Source organism: Pteropus alecto, unplaced genomic scaffold (assembly GCF_000325575.1).
Source record: "Pteropus alecto unplaced genomic scaffold, ASM32557v1 scaffold123, whole genome shotgun sequence".
Taxonomy (NCBI): Eukaryota; Metazoa; Chordata; class Mammalia; order Chiroptera; family Pteropodidae; genus Pteropus; species Pteropus alecto.
This window is the reverse complement of record NW_006433950.1, coordinates 1379235-1386462: the sequence shown is the minus strand read 5'-3', so window position 1 is coordinate 1386462 and position 7228 is coordinate 1379235. Positions and strand designations below refer to the sequence as shown.

General features: G+C 41.0%; 1 protein-coding gene across 1 annotated transcript in view; it reads left to right on the top strand.

Annotated features, from left to right (window-relative positions):
* Positions 1–7228, top strand: part of SIAH1 (siah E3 ubiquitin protein ligase 1) — a 20590-nt gene that overhangs the window by 8477 nt on the left and 4885 nt on the right. The gene's annotated exons all lie outside the window — the stretch shown is intronic.

Below are 7228 nucleotides of genomic sequence, written 5' to 3'. Positions count from 1 at the left end.
CATCTTCTCACCAGCGTGTGCGCCCTTCGGTGAACACCGTGTGGTCGTCGGGCGTCGCGTCACCCAGATGCACCGTCTCGGTGGGAGGCTCCCCGCTGCTCTCCTCTGCGGCCGCCGCGGGCAGAGCCCTGCGGTGCCTCTCGGGGCCCGCGTGACGCTCCACGGGCACCGGGCGCTCAGCCGCCCGGCCCACGTGCTTTCCGATGATTCGGAACGTGCCGTTACTGTTTTTCAGACTATTAGACAGGATCATAAAACATTTTTAATTTTCGTAGAAAAATTTGGACCTCTCCCCCCACCATAAGAACAGACTCTTTGAGGGAAACTAGAGTTTGAGTTAATTCTCGTGGTGTGTCCTTCTTTGAAACAACTAAAAACGGTTTGGTTAGAGTTTCAGATGTAACGTTTGTGAAGACACCAACTATAGCTATTTCAATGGAATATAGTTTAATTTGTGACGATTTTACATCCTGAGAGAATGTAAAACGGTAATAAACAGTTGTGTTCACACTTGGACGCGCATAACTCAGTGATTGGTGTTTGGGGGCTTCTGCTGGACACGGGTGTGAGACTTGGTCACACCGCAGCAGCAGCGATCGTGTTGTAATCTTGACTGACGCGTCTTCGATCACGTGAAGTGCGTTTCCTTAATTCTGCTACTCACTGACGTGTGCTGAGAGATGAGGTGGCTCAGAAAGCCTGTCCGACCCTCCCACTCATTTCTTGTTCTTGCTCCTGTCCTGACGCTTCGATTTAACGTCTGACGGTCTGACGGTCTGACGGCCTGACGGCGAGCCCACGCGGCCAGAGTCTGCCGCTTTGATACCAAAACAAAACGAAGCAAAAACCAACTTTGAGCGACTGCTTGCTGTGACTAAAGGTTTGGTTTAAATAGTTTAGGGACATTTTAAATATTTTGGTCAATATTAACATTGAAAAGATAGGTTGGATGCTATATTCTGTACCACACTGAGAAGGAGATGGTGCTTTACTATTTTTTAGAGTTATTCGTAAGACGTGGAGATTTAGGGACAAAGCAGACAGTCTGACTCTGTTCTTATTACTTCTTAAATTTTCCGATCTTTAATTTTCTCATCTGCAAAATGGACATATAACCGACTTTATGAGGCTTATATGAAGCGTGTGTGCGAAGGTGCTGGCACCCTGCCTTAAAGGTTGGTAGGTGCTCAGTGTAGCTTTGTGCACAGCACACTGATTTTTGTCAGATTTCAGACACTTCCAAATTGAGGTTATGAAAATAACACAGAAGGTTATAACATCAGTTTTCAGTACAATCCTGTGTAATCTGGGTCTTTTTTATTTGGTGGTTCATTGCACGGTTCCTAGTTTGGCTCTGTAAACATCGCTAAGTGAGTTTGTTGTTCGTAATATATGGAACGGTCCCGCGTATTTGACCCCACTTAATGTCCAAAAAACCTGTTGCCAGTTTTCTTATTTCACAAATGAGAAAGTTGAGACTTGGGCTATTGTAATTTTATACCATATCAAAAATAATTAGTGTCAAAGTAGAAATTCAGATTTGAACTTCTGATTCCAACCAAATTCACTGTTCTTTTTACTATATATAGGTGCATGTCTCGAGGTTATCAGTAGCGTATTACTAAAAAGTGAAATTACTGTCTGGGAATTGATGGGTTTATGAAATTCTGATGGCACAGCCTTTTGAAAACTAGAGAACTGGCATGGAAATACATCGAATTTTTTAAGATTATGTTTATGTTGATAAAATGATGTATTTTACCACAGCGTTACTGTTTTTTAAATGAGCTTTATTTTTTAGAGGAGTTATAGATTCACAGCAAAATTGAACAGAAGGTCCAGAGATGTCCCATATTCACCCTGTCCCCCCCACCCATTCATAGTCTCCCCATTATCAACCTGCCCTCCCACCAGAGGGTACATTTATTATAATTGATGCACCTACCTTGATACATCACTATCACCCAGAGTCCATGATTTACACATAATTGTATATTTTGAGTTTTGACAAATGTACAATGATATGTATTCACCGTTATATTATACAGAACAGTTTCACCACCCTAAGAATCCTTCGTGATCTACTTATTCACCCTTCCTTCCCCCACTAACCCCTGGCAAACACTGATCTCCACAGTTCTGCCTTTTCCAGAATGTCATATAATTGGAATCATACAGCATGTGTCCTTTTCAGATTGGCTTCTTTGAATTACTAATATGCGTATAAGGTTCCTCCATGTCTTTTCATGGCTTGATGGATTGATTCTTTTTAGCTCTTAATAATGCATTGTCTGGATGGACCAGTTTATCCACTGACCTACCGAAGGACATCTGGGTTGCTACCAGGTTTAGGCAGTCATGAATAAAGCTGCTGTAAACATCTGTGTGCAGGTTTTTGTGTGGACGTAAGTTTTCAGCTCACTTGGGTAAGTACTGAGGAGCGTGATTGCTGGATCTCACGGCACCGGCATGTTTAGTTCTGTAAGAAACTGCCAGACTGCCTTCCGCAGCGGCTGCACCGTTTCGCATCCAGCAGCAGTGAGTGGGAGTTCCTGTGGCTCCGCGTGCCCAGCAGCGATTGGTGGTGTCAGTGTTCTGGATGCGGGCCATTCTCGTCGGTGTGTAGTGGTCTCCTGTTGTTTCAGCTCACATTTCCCTGATGCCGTATGATGTGGAGCAAGTTTTCATATGCTCATTTGCACCTGTGTATCTTCTTTGGCGAGGTGTCTGTTAAGGTCGTTGGCCCATTTTTAAATCAGGTTTTTTTTTTTGTTGAATTTTAAGAGTTCGTTGTCCGTTTTAGATAATAGTCCTTTATCAGATATGTCTTTGGCAAATGTTTTCTCCCAAGCTGTAATTTGTCTTCTCGTTCTCTTGACAGTGTCTTTTGCAGAACAGAAATTTTAAATTTTAATCAGGTCCAACTTACCAGTTGTTCTTTTCTGGTTCATGTCTTTGGTGTTGTTTCTAGAAGTCATTGCCAAACCCAAGGACATCTTGATTTTCTCCTATGTTATCATCTAGGAGTTTTATAGTTTTACATTTTACATTTCGGTCTGTGATCCATTTTGAATTAATTTTTGTGACAGTGTTAAGATCTGGGTCTCGATTCATTTAGCTTTTCTATTTGCCAAACCATGGCCTGACCTTACCTCACCTCTTAGCAGGTTCCACATGGTCAACTGTACCATTTTTTTCCTACTTCCTTACCATATGGCTTTTAAATTATTTCAAAGTTATTTGCAACTTGCCAGCATTTATATTTACTTTCCGATATGTAATCGTAATGCCCCAGTATAGTCTTAGTTCTGTGTTTAGATGGAGTCGCTCCTGACTAGCCTTAATCCTTTTACAACAGGATCACCGTTTCCGAATTACTTATTTTCATTCATCACTTGATTTGATTACTTTATCAAGTAATTTTCTTTAGGGTTTATAGATGGTATATTCTTTGAGTTATTGCATATTTAAACATGTCTGCCTCTTGCCTTTTTAAAAAATGTTTTTCTGATTACAGAAATAATACAAGTTGCTTATAAGAATATAATAAAGCATAGTCGATTCTAATAGTGATGCGTGGGTGAGTTTTTGGATATCTTCTTAAATCTCCGTCTTCCCTTGACTTCTGAGATACGGCCCTTTCCCAGTTTTCTCTCACCTTGGCTTTGCTTCTGAGTTCTTTAGACTTCTGCTACTTAGCATGGGCCTCAGCCAGGAGCATTGGTCATACCTGGGAGCTGGTTAAAAATGCAGAATCTCAGGAACAGCTTCAGACTAGTTCTGATTCTAAATCTGATTCTGCATTTTTAACAAGATCTCTAGGTGATTAGTAAGCACAATAAAGTTTGAGAAGTGTCGCAGTCTAGGGGCTACTACCTTTTCCTTTAATGAACCCTTAAATCTTTAAGTGTTGAGATTTCTCTTATCTTAGGCAAGCCCCCCCCCTTGGACTTCAGGTAGCATCTGGCTGTTAACTCTTAATCTCCAATCTTAGCTCTTTTGTATATCAGCTACTTTTTTTGAATAGACATCTCACAAGCATCTCCTACTTTGCATCTCATTTATTATATTTCAGTATCTAATGTAGTGCCTAATAGGTTCTAATTAAGTATATGCTTTTTTTTTTTTTAACCAGAGGTGGAACCCTCAAAATACAGCGATTTAGGCATTAAAAAAAAAGCAAATGTACTTTGCTTTACATGTTTGAGTTAGGGGCTGCATTTTCCTCTTCATTTATGTGTCATCACCTTCGTTCAGACCAGACTTCTGTCTTCATCGCCTTCTGTTAGGTCCTCTGTCCCGGGCTTTCCCCACTCCAGATGCTCAGTCTGACTCAGGCCCTAACTCTTCTTCTATAGCTACAGAGTTTTCAGAATTACTTTGAGGGAAAGGGTGCTTTTAGGGAAATACATACAATTAAAAAAACTTTTCTTATTACTTTGCTACAGTTCTGGAAACTAAAAATAGGTTGCTTAACTTTTTTCTTAGCATTGTTTTATAATGAGGTTTGATTTTTCACTTTTAATGTTTTAAGATGCCAAATTTTTAATGAGACCATCTAAATTTTAATTTTGTCTGTTTAGGAAATAAATCTTAAAATAGAACAATTTTTTTTTTTTTTTAAACAAACTAACTTTCTGCACAACACTCATCACAATGTCATATGTAGAAAGTACCTTTTTCTGCAAAAAGGAGTTGAGGAAAGGAAAAAGCCCTTAAATGTTTGGAATGAAGTAGTTCCATTTAACCCACTGATTTCTGATACAGAGCAAATTTATAATCTGAGCCTATATTTTTTATTTTACAGTAAATAGCAATTTCTAAGAATAGTTTTTGGAGAAGTAAAAGGGGTAACGATATTTGCATCTTTTTTTTCTAACTTAAGAATGCAAATTTTACTTATTATTTTGACTTGACATTTTGCAGTCAGATTAATTTTTATAAAGCATTTCTTAATTTCTCCCCTTGAAGGACATACAGCTAAAAATCACCAGTATCCTATCACCCAGATAACTGGTCATTTTCTGGTGCAGACATAGTCTTCCGAGTTTCTGAGCCTGCCCGGCTACTTCCCGTATATGTTCTTTTTATAACTTGCTCAGTGATACGTTGTGGTCCATTTTCCATGTCTGTTTCTGTTTCTCCATTTTCAACTTTCATTTTTTAAGTAACAGTATTAGCCTGCTGCCATTGCTATAAACATAACATTTTCACAGGTCCAGTGGCAGGGATTAGGATGGGACATCTTTGAGGTGGGGCATGTATAATAAGGCCTTCCATAGTGACATTTGTAAACTGGAAGAAAATGGCAAGCACAGCATCGTTATGTATTAGAGTAGCCAGGCATGTGATTATGACTGATCAGAGAAATTCTTCATCTGCCATTTAATAAAAGGAGACAGGTTCCCACCCGAAATTGAGAATAAAAGTTGAAGTCCACCTGCTTCTGTATGTTAGTGTGTCAAAACAGTGGTTGAATGCTCTGAAATTATTAGTACAACATTAAAGGCTGACTCTAAAGTGTTTTTATTTAGATTAAAACCTCTTTAAACTTTATACCAAACCAGGCTTGATACAGTCTTTGGACGGTATAGGTAGTTAGTGCACTCTTGGAAAATTTTGGATGTTTGCTTTACTTTGGATTCTTTGGGCTCATTTTAGTGTAATGGAGTTTGTCTGATATTTCCAGCTCTTTGTAAAATCAGTGTAGATAAGTATTACACCTAGTTGAGAAATTCTGTTAAGGTTTATTGTGCTAAAAATTAGTTAAATGACAGTTGGTCTTTGGCAGACATGATTGGTCCCCTTTACAAGCTACACTTACATGCGTCTTAGAGTGTGTGTCTGGGACCCACTGGTTCTAGGTCTCTAAGGTTGATGACCCCAGGCAGGGAACTTTTGGAGGTCTCAGGTGAATCCTTCCATATTCAGAAATATGTATCACCTATGATATATAAGTTACCCACCTACCTCCTTTAATCTCAGGAAAAGCCATGTGAGGCTGGAAATGTCCCAGTTTCATAATTGAGCAGGCCGCGAAGGCCGGGTGTGGATCCAGGTGCAGACGACTCCAGGACACTTGGGCTTTTCCTGTCCCCACGCACTCGCTGAGGAGTTTGTCCGTGGATCAGTGGTTTTCAGATGGTGCTGTGAGGCTCTCTGCAGGTCCTTCCGCAGTTTGGGGGAAAAATGATTTCCTTTTTTGGCACAAGGAATCAGTAATCCCCTTGTTTTATACATTTGGGTTCTGTCTTAATTCTGTTTGGAAAGAGTTTCTGTGCCTAAAACATTTGAAGTGCCTGCCCTGGAAACCTGAGACCTATCCAGAATGAATATGTATTAGACAATTAAAAACGCGGGTAATAATAGTTTATTTATTTCTACTCCTAATGATGTTTTCTGTTGCCTAATAGTAAAATAAGGTGAAGTGATTGAACACGCTATTAATAGGGTGGAAGAAAGTGATTCGAGTTGAAATTTGATGCCGAAAGTGGGTAATCTACAATTTCCGGTCCAGGGTTCACTCCCACTGTCAGCTCTAGCTGCGTTTACAGGCGGCCCTAAGCATGATGTAATGACAGGTTGCACCTGAACGCACCAGCTGACGCAATGCAAATCTGAGGCCCGGAACTTTATTGGGGCAAGGGTGATGCGTGTTTAAAAACAAAACAAGCTGCTCTGTTTTATGAGGCCATTTAGGATGACTTTCCCAGAGTGGGAAGACAGTAAGTACAGTTTCAGTTTGGAGGTTGAAATAGGAGCTTAATATGGCTACGCGGTTACTGCTCTCACTGCAGCCCTTTCACGGGGGAGGGGGAGTTTAAAATACGGTGCTGACGGGTAGAAATGGAGAAGTGACTTAGATCTGAGGCAATACTGAAGTTGAGCCCGGGGAATAGTTATCGGATGAGGTGAGGAGAATGCTTTTTACTCTGTGAAAACAGAGTTGGAAGGGTTTAACCGGGAGAGTGCTGGATAGTGCAGATAAGGGCGCTTGTCTGGCCACGTATCTCCCATATACTCTGTGTAGCTCTGAGGCTGGAACCCCACGAAATTGCCGATATCCGAGTATTTTGGCCTACAAAAAGGTCACGATCGACCTAAGTGTAAGCTGGTGGAAGTGCTGGGGGGTTAAGGGGATTTGCTCTCCAGGGTCGAAGTTGCCGATGCGGGTGCTCTGGAGCCGCCCTGTGCCAGGCGGGGCGGGGCCTAGACGGGGCGGGGCCTC